Here is a 15617-nt window from a genome sequence, read left to right on the forward strand (position 1 = left end):
TTTTTTTTTTTTTTTTTTTTTTGTCTTCTGTGAACACTTAAACCCTAATTATTCTCAAGTTTCCATGTACTGAATTTCTTAAAGTGGGACCCAACAGCATTCACTAATATACCATACTAACTTATCTACTATGGTACAATTTCTAGTCCTAGTCTAATTTTTTTTCACTTTATGGGACTATGAGGTAGCAGAGCTAGAAGGGGGCCCCAACAGACATACCAACAGAACATAGCTCTTTTTCTCTAACCTCTACATAGCAGCTGTGTTACTGTTCTCATTATTCACTCTCTTCCCTGGAAGAAGCTCATCTTTTCCCAGCTCACTTGTGACTTACATTGCCTCCCTGAGGGAGAAGGGTGCTCCCTACCCGCTAGAAACCAGATATGGTCATGTGAGCTGCTTCATCCAGTGGAAGGTGATCTCTGAAGCCTGTGGGCTGATGCTTCAAAGACATTGTCTGATTCGTCCATAGAGCTTTGTTCCTGTGCTATGAGACCTGGATCATGGGTTGTGGAAGATAAGTGGAGAAGTATAGAGCTTGAGTTTTGTGACTATGACATACAAATTGAGTGAGAATAAACTTTTTTTTTAATACCATGTTAAGAAATAACTGTTGGAGTACTTGCCCTGGGTAAGTGTCATGTAGTTTTACAGATCTAGGGAGCAGGTTTTGCTTTAAATACATTAATTTGGATGGTATGGATGGTGTTATTTCCAGAAATAACATTATGGATGTGTTAGAAACCTGTAGGGGAATATGTCCAAGTCATATGGTCATGGAAAATTTGTGGGGAAACAAAGACATTTTGAATCCCAGTAAGCTTAAAATGCTGGATTAATGAAGTTGGACAGGTTTCTCTCCAATAAGACATCTCAGAGCCATTCATATACTAAGGTCATTTTGACTCTCTGAGGGAAGACAGCATATATAGAATTCATGGTTTTCCAAAATTATTTGATCACAGATCTCCTTATAGAGCATTCTATGGGATTAACGTCTTTCAAAATCCTTGGCAGAAATTGACTGTGGTCTCAGCAGAATTTTGCATATTTCTCCCTTATTTCCCATCTCTTCCAGGCATCTTTTTCCTTATTTGTCTTTTCTCTCACCCTTGTCTTCTTCCCTCTTTTCCACCTGCTCTTATGCCTCTACCTCTCCTCTCCTGCCTCTTTTCATTATTCTACTTTTGCTTCCCATTTCTCCTTCGCCTTTCTTCCTCATCTCTCATCTCCACCCCTTTTCTATTGTCCTCCAAATTTCTTGCCCTGGGTACCCCTTTCTTTTGCTCTCTTTAGTTTTTCAAGAAGCCAGTGAGTTTTCCCAGACTGGACGACCCCAGGGAATGTCCTGCTTGATTGTTGAGTGTCATTTCTGAACAGAAAGGGCCAGCAATGGCCCTGCCAGCTCCTCCCAGGTGTGCTGTTAATTTTAAAGTGATGGGCTTCAACATCACATCAGCCTCCTTAAGGGGAAATCCTTTGTTCTAGATTCAGACAAAGCAGCACAGTCGGCCTTAAAAGAAAAAAAAAAAAGCTGTTTCATTTTATATTGGAAAAATACAATGTGACATCTGGAGAATAAATTGTTCAGTCAGCCAGAAATACGCCTTGTAAAAATTGCTTAGGTTTCTGTAACAAGATTATTTACTGAGAGTGTTCACCTATAATACAGCACACTTTTGAAATGGACCTTTTATGAAACGCATCAAGAACTGTAGAAATGTATTCAGTGCATTAATCTACAACACTGCACACTTTACCACACTCTTAGAGCAGATTTCAAAACTCAGACCATCTAATGAGATAGAAAAAGTTATTCTTATCCTGTATTCATTCCAATCATGTTCTATACTGAGCCCTTGGGATATTTAACATAATGCATTGGGTTTTTCAACCCACACACAGACAAACATACACACACACACACACACACACACACTCTCTCTCTCTCTCTCTCTCATCACATGCATTCTCGTGCACAAACAAAATATATGACTTCTCAGATGGATATTCCATTTAGAACGCACTAGACCCACATTTCAACAGCCCACGTGCAGGGCAAAGGCTGGCTATTTTAGATACCAGAACTTTATAAATATTTAAAGATCTTGATTTAATCCAAATGAGAGATCGTTCAGGTGCTGTCAGTTACTTACATAACTCCTTCTTTTCTGATCATGAGGTGACAGTTTGGATAGTGATTGCCTGGCAATTTCAGGGACTGCCTCAGTTGGAATCTGGCAGCTGGGATTGGGCCTGAGGTGGCTGGAGCAGGTGGCGGGTGGAGAAGTGGGTCAGGTGGGGGAAGCAGGGAAAAGTGTGCCTGCTTTTATGACCTTGAATTTTCTTTGCTATGCTGATAACAGCAATGGGGTCTCCCAGTTAGTAGCTCAAGAATAGGTTGTTCAATCTCTTCTGCCTCCAAGCCTACCTCTTGGTTCAACTGGCATCAGATCTAGAAAATAAAGAGCAGAGAATGAAGAGTGATTCCTCCACCCATCCAGTGAGTTGTCCAGTATCTCTCCGAAGTTGACCAGGGCCCAGTGACTTGAGTGTTGTTGCTGGAACAGCTAATTACAGGAAAGAAGCCAGTGTGGAAATTCAAGAGAGGAGATAACCAAACCATCCTCAAATTCCCTTTCCAGTGCTACAGACCAACTAATTTCTCTTCTGCCACTTCCCATCCTTTGGGCATCATTACATGGAAGTAGCTGCATTAAACTCTCCCATAAGGCTAACAGTAGTTATATGTCACCTGTGTCTTGAGGATACAAAGCTGGAGACTTGCTGAACTCTCACTGTCTCTTTTGAATGAATGTTAGTATTTTTATTTTTCTGAATCTCATTTTCTGTGAAACTACTAGCTTTCTTAAGAGACTTTCTTTAGCACACTGTTTCAGTTCCTTTCATGGAAATGTTGTCTCCACTCTTCATGGTACAACCAAAGACATTTGTCCTCCATGAAGCCTACCACAACTCCCTGGCTCACACTAACACTTTTCCTCTTGATTTTCTCATGTGATCTGTTGAACAATGCAATGTAGGCCTCATCACACATAGCTTTGCTGTCCTCTTCTAGGGAGTCTCTGCCTGCTACCTGCCTCCCCTATGTTAAATGGAGGCATAGGGGAGTGGAAAGACCAGAGCATTGAGACCAATCAAACTAGAATTCCAATCTTTTCTCCCCCATGATTCATTCATCAGATGAACCTTAGGCAAGTGCCTTAGCCATTTTGAGCCTCTTTCTTTACGTATCAACTGGAGGTGTTCTTCATGTTGTTGGTCTCATAATAGTTTATTAGCAATAAAAGCATTTCATGAACTGAAAATCCTAGAACATTTCTAGAATATCAAAAATATAGAACTTCTTATCTTATATTTCCTTCCATGTCCCCACAATGGCTAGAAAAGTGTTGAACACAGCAGAAAACTAACACATATTTGTTGGATAGAATGTTTGTTTGCCCGGGGTGTCCCTCATGGACTTCAGCTTCTGGAAGTTCTACTACAAAGTACAGAGCAGCCCAAATCAAGATGATAATGATTTACAAGCTCTGCCTGTTCTTTTCATAAGGATTTGAGGACCTCAGTTGATGTTTTCTTTACAACTTTCTAGCAGCCTGGATCAAGAGCTTTCTCATGGATTATTCTCTGGAAATATTGTAGAAGGGGCTTACACGTTTAGCGCAAATTATGAGATGACTCTTCTCTCCTCTTTGGAGCAGAGAATACTAATAAATTGGTAGCCTTGTTTGATAAGGCAGAGGTCATTGAGTTATTTCCTGTGAGCTCCTCATCTGCCATGTCTATTCTGGAGAAAAATGAGAAGACTCTAAAACTTTGATGAGATCCCATTTGATTAGGAAATTGATTGTCTTGCTCCTTAGCTGTGCATTTTTCCATAAATGAGCTTTCCCTTATATCTTGAGGAAGGCAGTGAATTTCACTGCAACAAGAACAAACACCCTCTTTTTCTTTGTTGCATTGGTGGCTTGAGAGAAAAAGTTGGTAAAAAGGTCTTGTCCTGGCTGTGAAGCTCAAGGCCACTCAGATGCTGGAAGATTTTCATCTTCAGGCAGAGGCTGAATTGCGTATAATATCTGGGTATGTTTGACTATTCAGATTGGGTATAGAAGAAAATGAATCCTTTTGTTCAGTCTGCCTTGGAAATTACAGACTCTCCATCTCATCGTGATAGAAAAGAAACATAGTATAGACTGGCACAGAGAGAAAGACAGCATCAAGGTTGGTGGTGCTCCTGAGAGACCCTGGGCCCTGTACCCGGCTTGAAGCAACTCTGTCTCTTTTCCTTTGTTCCAATGCACTGACATACTGTATATCTAAATTTCAAACTGATATGAAGTAGCTGCAGGCTCCATCCATAGAATTCACCTCATTTTCATAAAATGGTTTCTGGAAGGGTTTGAAATGAAATCATGTCTTAACATGGGTCTCATCCATTGGTGAACTTTCCCTTTAAAAACTTTTAAAGGGCATCCACCAAAAGGCTCTTGGGTTCAAGAATTTATGATGAAAAGTATAGAAAACATAGAAATAAGTAAGACAGTGTTTTCTTTAAAAGACTCAGCATCTGCTGGAGGTGATGGTTTTATAAATCCATTGACTGACATAGACTGTTGTAAGCACTATAACATACATGCAAGTGAAGTTTATGAAAGATAAAGAAGGAAGAAACATATGTGGCATAAGAGATTAAAGAAAGCTTCCTGGAAGAGGAAGACAATCTAATGAGGGTTATCCATGGTGATCAAACCAAATCTTCAGCCACTACATTTTATCTATGACTCAGTGTCAGATTGATTAAAGAGGTTGGAGGAGTATTTGCTGTGTCATGATAGAGAGAAGGTCCTACCAATTGGGTACACTCAGGCTCCTTAGGTAAGAGGACTTGGTATCAGCACCTGAGACTTTTTTCCTCTTCTGGTCTTTATGACTCATAGTGGACACTATCAGGTGGAGGACTTTGATTTAGGTCAAAACAACCTAAGTTTCAAGTATCTGAAACTAAAGATTACTGAAGACTAAAATGTAGGTTTATTAACAAGTATGAATGTCTCCTAAAACCTTGCAAAGTGAAAAATTATAGCTGAACCTCAGAAAGGAATTGCTGTCAGAAGCTGGAAAAGCCACTAGGAATTCAAGCAGTATTCCCTCTCCTTTCTGCTATTCTGAGTATCTTTTTTATTCTTCTCTACATATCAATGCTTTTTGCTTCTCAGTCCATATCTAAAATGTTGATTGCCCCAGAGCAACCAAGTTTTTTTTTCTTTTTATTGAGTTTAATGGTAAAATCTAGGTATACAATACAGTTACATTCATCATTGGGATACTGTACCTTTACATAATTGGTTTTGATTCTCATTTTTTCCCCTTGTCCTGGCCTTCCCTTCACCCCCTCCTCCCCTCCCCATTTACAAACATTTTATTTCCATTTTTTCAGTTTCTCATATTTTTTTCCTCTCCCTTACTGCCTTTCCCCTCCCCTCCCCACTTTCCCTACACCTTTAGCCCTTTACTTCCTATTTCACATTATTAATTATCTCATTAGGATCCTGTGTACTATTATAGTTTTTCACACCAGAGAAACTATTTGGTATTTCAGTTAAAGACATCTCTGTATGAACATTAAAAATAGGGAATCCTAAAATAAAACTAAAAAGGAAAGTGAAAGAGAAAAGGCAATGATGTAAGATTAAAATAATCCTTAATTCTGAAGATGAAAATGGTCCCTTAACATATTTAAATTGCTTCTTGCTCTTGTAGTCTTATCTTATTCTTTTTTTTCATTATTTAGAGAATATTAGTTTCTGTAATCAAACCCACGTAGATATGACCTTACATATTTAGTACAATGCATTACCCCTGTACACATGGAAAAAAAAAATTAACATTTCTAGACCAATATGGCTGTCCATTTCTGTACAATGCCAACTCAAGCAACCAAATTTTTAACATGCTTTTTAATTCTTTCATTCACAGAGACTGTCTGGGTATCTCTGAATTCTTATTTTATATTTCTGGTAGCAACTCTCTTTAAAATAATTTAAGTCATGTGTTTCTTTGGTCCTGTGTGTTTTGTCTGTAGGATGAGACAGAGAGTATAAAATTGGTTGTCAAAGTCCCATCCCTATGGGTAGACAGGAAGTTCTTAAGACAGAGGAGGCTTGCAGGGTAGCTGGGGAGATAGTTCCCAAAACATATACATACCTCATCTCTCAAAGGAACACACCATCTGTCCCTTCCTAAGAATGTATTCTGCAAGTGAATTCTAAATGGACAGGTTAGGGTAAACTTAGTTATAGGAAATAATATGCAAAAGGGAGAAGAGTATTTCTTATTTTAGATGGCATTCTAAAAAAAAGAGTGATATGAACCCAACCTTCAAGAACTCTATATCTGACCATAGTGAGTTTATGTTTCTGGGTGTTGTGGAGCTGAAATGCATCTCATCTTAGAGTTAAGAACAGAGTATGACCTCAGATAACATAGCAGGGAGAGAGAGGTAGAAGGAGGAAAAAGGAAAATGGGAGGGCAGGAAGAGAAGAAGGAGAAATGCAGAGAAAAAAGGCAAACAGAGAAGAAAGAAAAAAGAGGTGCACTGGGAGGCTGGGGAGGAAACTAGAGGGGGAGTAAGAAATACACAGTGAGCAGTGAGCTCCAAGTCTGTGAATACTGTTTTGCTTGATCTTCATAATTTTTTTCTACCAGGTTTACCATATTACCTTGTGGACATCTACGTGATGCTTCCTAACAAGTCAGGTTCATGAACACCCTACTAAGTCCAAACTCTTTGGCATTCAATTGGGGATCTTATAAACTGACTCCTGCCTACTTCTCCATTCTCAACTATTACCACTCCTGAAGCTGTAGTAATACGTGGTGCTTATGACTCCATATCTCTGAACATTCTGTTCCTTCTTTGTTTCTGTCACTGGTCCAAATGATGATCTACTGACCTGTCACATGCACCCTCCTCCAGGAAATTCACACACACACATACACACACACACACACACTCCACTAGCACGATATGAAGTGGCCTAACTCCAATCCTGCCCTGTTTGTACACTCAAATTTATTTACCTGTGACATGACTGTAAGCTTCTTTAGGGTGGCTCTGTTTCATTTATCTTCATATTTATTCCTGTATAAAAACTCACCTTTGCATAAGAAAGTGGTGTAGTTTGGATATTAAGCACAAGAACTCTGCTGCCAGATGGACTTACCAAGAGTCAAAGCTCAGCCCTTGTAATTCTTAGTTATAAACCTGGGTAAGTCATTCTATTCTCTAGGTTCCAATTTTTATGGTTTAAAATTATTGTAATCATAACTTACCTGTCAGGGTTACAATGTGGAGATTTAATGAGGTAATGCATGTAGCATAGTAAATATAAACAAATGCTGGTTATTATTACATAAAATCTTCTAAACATAATTTCTCCTTTATTTGATGACATGGAGGACAGCCTTTTTCCATAACCAAAAACTCTTCTGCATTTGGAGGGGGTGTCTTTTCTAGAATAATAATAAACAATTGTTCAATAGATGAGCCAACGTGCTGGTTATAGAAGATTCCAGTTAATACAGGGAGAGTTTCATCTCTTGCCACTTTTTAAAAGCTTTGATTCCATTCTCCTTTTCTTAGATGGGGAAGAAATGGAGATCACAAGGTGAGCTTTGGTATTGCACCTAGGGCTTTCTTCTAACAGCCACAGGACTATTGGGATATAAGATCCTTCCGGAGTTCTGCTATCCTCCTTGCTTTCCGGGATCCATTTCACCCCAGAAAGTGCTTTTCTCAGGACAATAGAGGAACTTTTGTAAAGTTCTAGAATGCTGAGTTTTTCAAGCAAAGCTTCAGGAGAAATAACTTCTTATTCTGATAGAACAGAGAAGTAATTCCTTTCACTCTTTCCACTTCTCCCTCACAAACCCTTCCCACACAGCCCTCTGTTTTCGAGTTAGATAATTTTTAGTAAAAAAGTTGACCTATTTTTTAACAGTCTCTGAGACAGCTCTTCTTTCCAAGTCTTACTGGGAGCTATGCTCCAAGTACACCCTTACCCTGTAAGGTACGAGGACCAAAGACTTGGAACTCACTGCTGCATCTTTTACACCCCCTCCAGTTTCCTCCCCAGCCTCCCAGTGCTCCTCTTTTTTCTTTCTTCTCTGTTTGCCTTTTTTCTCCACATTTCTCCTTCTTCTCTTTCTCCCTCCCATTTCCTTTTTTCCTCCTTCTACCTCTCCCTCCTTGCTATGTTATTTGAGGTCACTCGCCGTTCTTAACTCTAGAAGATTAGATGCATTTCAACTCCCCAGGACTGTGTTCCTCACTGGAGAGCACAGCTATTGTGACCAGGCGCATGCCTGCAGGGATTCTGTCCCAGAACTCAGCACTGCAGCCTCTTCTCTAGCTCTGTAGAATTTGGACAATGTTGCTTCATCCAGAAAAGCCTGCATTTCCAGAGCTGCTACTTTTGGTCTCAGCCAAGCTACTCTTTCAGCTCTTTATTTTGAAACCATGTCTCATTGGATTTATTTTGAAACCATATCGCTTTCTAATAAATAAATAAATAAATAAAGACAAGGAAAAAAATGGCCTGATTGCCATGAAGTGATTGACTGGCCTGGAAATACAAGAGACCTCAAGCATGATGCAAATAATTTTTAAATCTGCTGCCACTTTTCCAAATATTAGCATTAGGATTAAACAGAAATGTCTCCTGCCAAAAATAGAAAACTAGGTTTTGGGCTAAAGGGAGTTGATTCTGACATTCATTATGATAATTTTTTTAAAAACCTATATTTCAATTTAGAGAAAATGAGATAGAAGATGAGTGGAAACAGAGGAGCTCTGTGTGTGTGTGTGTGTGAGAGAGAGAGAGAGAGAGAGGGGGTTGGGTCTGAAGCTGGACATGTCAGAGAATTTACCCAGGAGGATGGCAAACCTGCGGCAGAGTCAATTTAGTTACAAGATCAAAATCTCTTGACTCACAGGAGACAGTGTTAAAAGGTTGGGAACAGCTACAGATCTGTTCGAATCATGCTTCTGCAGCAAAATCAGATTCTGAATTGCTTTACAGGCTCTCCATTTATTAAGCCCCTTTCAAGCTAGCAGTTTTTGGTCCAAGCTGTCAGGATGTTTAGGAAACTGTTGAACCAAGGCATTAACTTCATGCAACTCTCCTCTCCCAACCCCCCAGTCCCAACCAAGGATAGGACTAGCTGTTTAGAAGACAAGAGGAGAGGAAAAATCCCAGAGTGGCCCTGGGTTTTAGCTGCTTGTGGAAGGGTAGGTTGCAGTATCATCAATCCACTGCCTGATGCTTTGTTGCTAATCTTAATAGCAAATGAGTTACCAACAGCTAGCAAATGAGCACCTATTATTTGACAGGCATTGTACCACATATTTATGGACAGAGTCAGCAAACTACGAGCTGTAAACCAAGTCTAATCTGTTCTCATTTTTTTGGTACAGCCTGCAAGCTCAGAATTATTTTAATATTTTAAATGGTTAGAAAAAATTCAGAAGATGTCATGACTCCTGAAATGCTGTGAAAACCAAACCGCAATATCTACAATTGAAGTTTCACTGGAACACTGCCATGTTCCCTCCTTCATTCTTTCAGTGGACTGTGGAACAGTGTGACCATGTGTACTCGTGGGCCGTGACAGGAGAGTTAAGCAATTGTAGCAGAAATTGTATGAGCCACAAAGTCTAACAGATTTACTGTCTGGGCCTTTGTAGGAAGAGTTTGCCAGCCTTTGTTTCTCTGCACCATCTTATTCTTATAGCAGTCTTCCAAGGCAGGGAATATGATTACCTCAGTTGTTGGAGGTGGAGAGGAAATGGGGGCACCAAAAAATCTTTGTACCTTAAGCACTTTGTTTAATTTCCTGCTTGAAAAGTTACTTTTAATGAGACTATTTCCAAAGGAGGTGCCTCTTTGAGTGCTAGGGAACAGAGAAGATTGGCTGGATAACGCTTCTGGTCCTGAGCAGGTGCATCTGGGGAGTGAGGGATCCCAATAAACATAGTTAATATAATTCTTCAAGGTCTTAAACATTTATTTAACAAAAACATATACAGCCCTTAGCATGTGGCAGGCACTTTTCTAAGTGCTTGACATTCACTCATTTGATTCTTTCAGTAACACTATGCAGTAAATAGTATTACTACTTAATGTATTATAGACTGGAAAAGTGAACCCCAAAGAAGCATTTCTCACTAACCATTAGCTACAGAGTGAGTCAGGGTGCAGACAGGATTTGAATGTGGTTGAGCTTGATTCGAATGTCCTTGCTCTGTGCCTGTGTGTCATACTATTCAATAGGGGGCCAGCTACTGCCACTTAACAGACAGAAACTGAGGACCTTTCAGTGAAATGAGTGCCTGAGGAGGAGCACCTATTCAGTTGCAGACACATGATGCTCTACCCTGCCCTTCCTTCTTTACTCTGCTCTCTCCTTTCTCTTTGTTTTTAAGCTATTCTGACTTTCTTTTGAGTCTTTGGACATGAAATTCACTCTGCCTGGAACAATCTTTTTCTACATGCTTTGTGTACCTAACTCTGTGCTCATCTCAAAGATGAGAAAATCAGCAAAAATTAGTCCTTGCGTTTCCCTCAAAGGGGTCACCAGACAGCAGTGTTTATTTCTCTTTCATAGAAAAGTGCATGTTAAAGGATGACAGGCACCACCACAATCCTGAAGGACTAAGTTCCTCTTTAAGCATAGCTTCTTCTTTGAAGTTTAAAGACATTGCTGTTGCTCATGCCATCATATCTGATTTCCAAACAACCAGAAGAAGAAAAAGAAAAATAGAATAACTTGCTTCCCCTCCCCCCATATCCTATTGGCTGTAATTTAGCTGCAAAAGAGTCTGGGTAATGTAATGTTTTTTTCTGTAAGGCTTAATTCCAGCTTTAAAAAAAAGAAAATTCTGATGATGGTGAGAAGAGGAAAATGGGCCTAGGGAGACAGCTGCCATGGAACATTCTGTTTTTCTTTTATCACACTTTCCTAACTTCTAATTAAATATTTATTTGCATGGATTTTCTTCAGTGTCTTCCTCACTGATTGAAATGCAGACCTTTTGACCTGTTCCTGCATGTCCCCACTCAACAGAGGGCCGGGAATATTTTAGGTTATCATGAAGTACTTTCTAAATTAATTGTTATTAGCCAGAGTTCCATAGAGTGACAGGATCACTAGGATGGAGATTAGATAGATAGATAGATAGATAGATAGATAGGTAGATAGATAGTAGGACTATGAGAAGGGATTTGTTAGGGGATTTGACTCATGTGATTATGAAGACAGAAGTTCTACCATAGACCATCTGGAGAGTGAGGAAGCCCAGAAGCATGACTCACTCCAAGTCCAGAAGCCTCAAAACTCAAACCTAGGGAGCTGACAGTGTGACTCAATCTGAGACCAAAGGCATGAGAGACTGGAGGAGCATGGGTGCAAGTTACAGAATGCAAGGACTGGAGAAACAGGGTCTCCACTGTCCAAGGACAGGAGAAGAAGGGTGTCCCAGTTAAGAGAGAGAGAAGAGGGGGGAGAGAAAGTGTGTGTGTGTGTGTGTGTGTGAGAGAGAGAGAGAGAGAGAGAGAGAGAGAGAGAGAGAGAGAGAATGTACCTTCTGATTTTTGTTCTGTCTGGAACCTCCACCAATTTTATAGTATTCACCCATATTAGGTGAAAGCGTGCATTCCTTACTCAGTTCACTAATTCAAATGTAATTCAAATACTCTCACATACACCAGAAATGATGCTTTATCAGCTACCCTAGAATTGAATCAAGTTGACACCAAAACTAAACCATCACAAATGCTAAGCAGAGTCAGAGATGGAACTCAGGATGCCATGCACTTAACCTGTTTCCCCAGCTTTGAGCCAGCACACAGGCAAAGATAAAGCTGAACACTCCTTTGATGATCCTTGGGTAGAGTTATTTTGTTGGGTCAGAGGGAGAGGTGCTCAAAAGAAAGATTGTGATGAGGTAAATAGCTGCATATGTCAACCATAGGGGCCTAATTCAGTAGCAAGAGAGTTGGTGTACTCTGCCCAGGTCATGCTTGGTAATTTCATTGTGTGAACCCCAGATAACAGGGAATGTCAACCATAAGTCCCTTAACTGATCACCATTTGCACTAATCCTCACACTTTTGAGTGAGATCTCTGCTAGCCAAGGTGATTTTTCTAGCTTTCTTATAGAGAATGCCTTTTAGAGCCACATATATCTTTTATTTTGCAGCATGGTAACTAGAAATATCATCTCTCAGCTGCCCACTCACTATGTGCCTGGAACACCCAGTCCCTTGAACGATCATGATCTTAATCGAAGTACTCACCTGCTGTGGGAGACAGCCAGTACAACCAGTATAATCAGTGGAATAAATAAGGTTTTGTGTTCACCAAACCATACTGTGTTCCTCTTGGACTCATAGGAAGGCTACATATTTTTAAATCTTCTCGGATGGGAGGATAAATGTATGTGTGTGACCAGATCTAGTCTGTGAAGTGGGCAAAACTGATATCTGCTACGTCTAAGCCTGACTCTTTCTTTTTCCCTCTTGCTCCCTCTTATGATGTGGTAGCCATATGTGAAGATGGCCATGCTATAATATCAAAGAAATATATAGATCAAGTCCCTATGCATTAAACATCTCAAATATACCTCTTCATCTTCTAAGGGTCCCTTGTGCACATTATTATACTACTGGAACTGCTATGGTTACCAGCTATCTATCTATAGGTTCAACTGTGCCACTCTTAGGAACACTAGGACTTCACTTTGTGGTGGGTGAACATATGGAAAGCTTGGGCTGTGGACATGTGAAAGAGTTGAGGGGAGAACCTTTTTATGCAGTGGATACATTCTTCACCTTTTTCCTAAAAGGCATAATCATAAGGTCCATTTCATGAACTTTCTTTCTGTGGGACCACACAGCCATACAGGTTGTAGAAGGAAACTCCACAGACTCCAAGTGTTAACTGTTCCTTTGACCTGTCCCTCTCCTGATCTTCAGCCTCACTGCCTGATACAATACTCCCAAAGAAAGTCAGCTAACACAAGCCATTGCCTCAGGCTCTTCTTTCTAGGGCAGCAGTCCCCAACCGTTTTGGCACCAGGCCAAGGACTAGTTTCATGGAAGAGAATTTTTCCATAGATGGGGATGGGTAGATATGTTTTTAGGATGATTCAAAGGAGCTCAGCCCCTCTCGTGTGTGGTTCACAGCAGGGTATGTGCTCCTACGAGAATCTGTTGCTGCTGCTCATCGGACAAGAGGTGGAGCTCAGGCTGTAAGGGATGTGAAGGGAAATGGCTATAAATACAGACAAAACTTTGCTTGCTAGCTTGCCACTCACCTCCTGGTATGCGGTTGGCTCCTAACAGGTCACAGACTACAAGTCTTGGTCTGGGGGTTGTAGATCCCTGTTCCAGGGAGTCCAGTGTAAGACACATTAGTGGATAGAAAGCCATCTGGTGGGCCTCAGTACTTGAACATCAATACTTAATTTTGTGTGAGAAATTAATTACGTTAAACTGCTGAAATTTTAAGCTGACTTGTTGTAGGAACTAATGCTGATTACCCTTACTGATTTATTATTTTCCTTTACATATGAGAAGAGTGAGTTTAAAGAGTTGAGATACAATAGCTTGTAGTTACATAACTTGAGCTGAGATTCAAATCAAGTTGTATATAACTTTCAGTGATTCCTAAGAAGTCATAATTTCTATGAAGTGTTTAAAGAGTGTCATAAGAATGGTAATCCTTTAAAGGATTATTTCCTTATCTTTCTTCCCCTCTCCCATATCATCCAGAGTTTAATGGGTTGTGATGGAATCAAAGGGTATATTAGCCTAACTGAGCTGAGTCCAGAAAGTATTATTGTAAGCACCCCCCTTTCCATTGATTAATATCTATTGACATACTTGGGTGCTTTTTTGTTTGGGGAATGGCTTTCTTTGAGGAAAATGGACATAAACAGGTAAGACTTTGAAGGGGTCTTATTTCTCAATTGCTCTCTTTGAACCATTAGATTAAATAATCATCATTTATTATTTGACTTTAAAAATTTTTTTGATATATTCAGGAAAAACAGTCAAAAGAGAAAAAAGCCACCTATTAATATCAGGAATTGAATGAATTATTTAAAGTGAGAGGCAAAGTATTTTCCCCCCTCCCTGAAAAGCCCAAATCTAGTGTTATCAAAGTTAAGAAGACCATTGTTTAAAGAGTTTAGGGTAGTTATTCCTGTATCGATCAATTGATTAATCCATCCATGCATTCATCCAGTTGTCTGTCTATTTACATATGTAGTTTGGGTCAATTTGTGCATATACATTCATTTTAAAACAAGAATGGATGCTATCAAAAATGTCTAAAATATTTTTCTCTTAATTTTATATTGTGAAAATAGTTTATTCAGCATATATTCATTAATTTATTCAACAAATATTCAGTGATCACCATCTAGGTACTAGATGCTGTCTTAGGGCTTGGAGACATAGTGGTAAAAAAGACAAAGTCGGGTGAAGGGAGGGCAGGAACAAGGGGAAAAAATGAGAACCAAGACCTGTTATGTAGGAGGTACAAGATCCCAACAATGAATGTAACTGTACTGTATACCTAAAATGTACCAATAAATTCAATGAGGAAAAAAAAGACAAAGTCGGGTGAAGGGAGGGCAGGAACAAAGGGAAAAAATGAGAACCAAGACCTGTTATGTAGGAGGTACAAGATCCCAACAATGAATGTAACTGTACTGTATACCTAAAATGTACCAATAAATTCAATGAGGAAAAAAAAGACAAAGTCTATTCTCTAATAGATCATTTAATACAATTTTACCTTAGATTACCATATTTCATTACATAGAAGTAACAGCTTTTTAAAACCAATCCTCCAAAGATAGTATTCTACATTGTTTCTATTTTATTTTCTGTTTCAAAAAATACTGTGGTAAACTCTCTTGGACATGGATCTTCACATATTCATGCTATTATTTGTGTAGTAGAATCCTAGAAATAGAAGTATTGAATCATATTTAACATCTTTTTTTTTCTTTTTATTGAGTTTATTGGTACAATCTAGGTATACAATACAGTTACATTCATTATTGGGATACTGTACCTTTACATGATAGGTCTTGATTCTCATTTTTTTCCCCTTGTCCCTGCCCTCCCTTCACCCCCTCCTCCCCTCCCCATTTATAAACACTTTATTTCCATTTTTTCAATTTCTCATATTTTTTCTTCTCCCTTATTACCTTTCTCCCACCCTTCCCACTTTCCCTACACCTTTAGCCCTTTACTTCCTATTTCACATTATTAATTATCTCATTAGGATCCTGTGTACTATTATAGTTTTTCACACCAGAGAAACTATTTGGTATTTCAATTAAAGACATCTCTGTATGAACATTAAAAATAGGAATCCTAAAATAAAACTAAAAAGGAAAGTAAAAGAGGAAAGGCAATGATGTAAGATTAAAATAATCCTTAATTCTGAAGATGAAAATGGTCCCTTAACATATTTAAATTGCTTCTTGCTCTTGTAGTCTTATCTTATTCTTTTTTTTT

The 15617-nt window shown here is 39.2% G+C and overlaps 1 protein-coding gene and 1 long non-coding RNA gene across 2 annotated transcripts in view; one reads left to right on the forward strand and one right to left on the reverse strand.

Moving 5' to 3' along the window:
- The window catches only part of Tox3 (TOX high mobility group box family member 3), a 391442-nt gene that overhangs the window by 191196 nt on the left and 184629 nt on the right, over positions 1-15617 (forward strand). The window lies entirely within an intron of this gene.
- Positions 6069-6765, reverse strand: LOC104865739. Its single transcript, XR_781258.1, has 3 exons — positions 6744-6765; positions 6229-6289; positions 6069-6100 (listed from the first exon to the last, which is right to left on the reverse strand). It is a non-coding gene; the product is annotated as an uncharacterized LOC104865739 (long non-coding RNA).

The sequence above is a fragment of the Fukomys damarensis genome, unplaced genomic scaffold, assembly GCF_012274545.1.
Source record: "Fukomys damarensis isolate Sample0158 unplaced genomic scaffold, DMR_v1.0_HiC HiC_scaffold_32, whole genome shotgun sequence".
Lineage (NCBI taxonomy): Eukaryota > Metazoa > Chordata > Mammalia > Rodentia > Bathyergidae > Fukomys > Fukomys damarensis.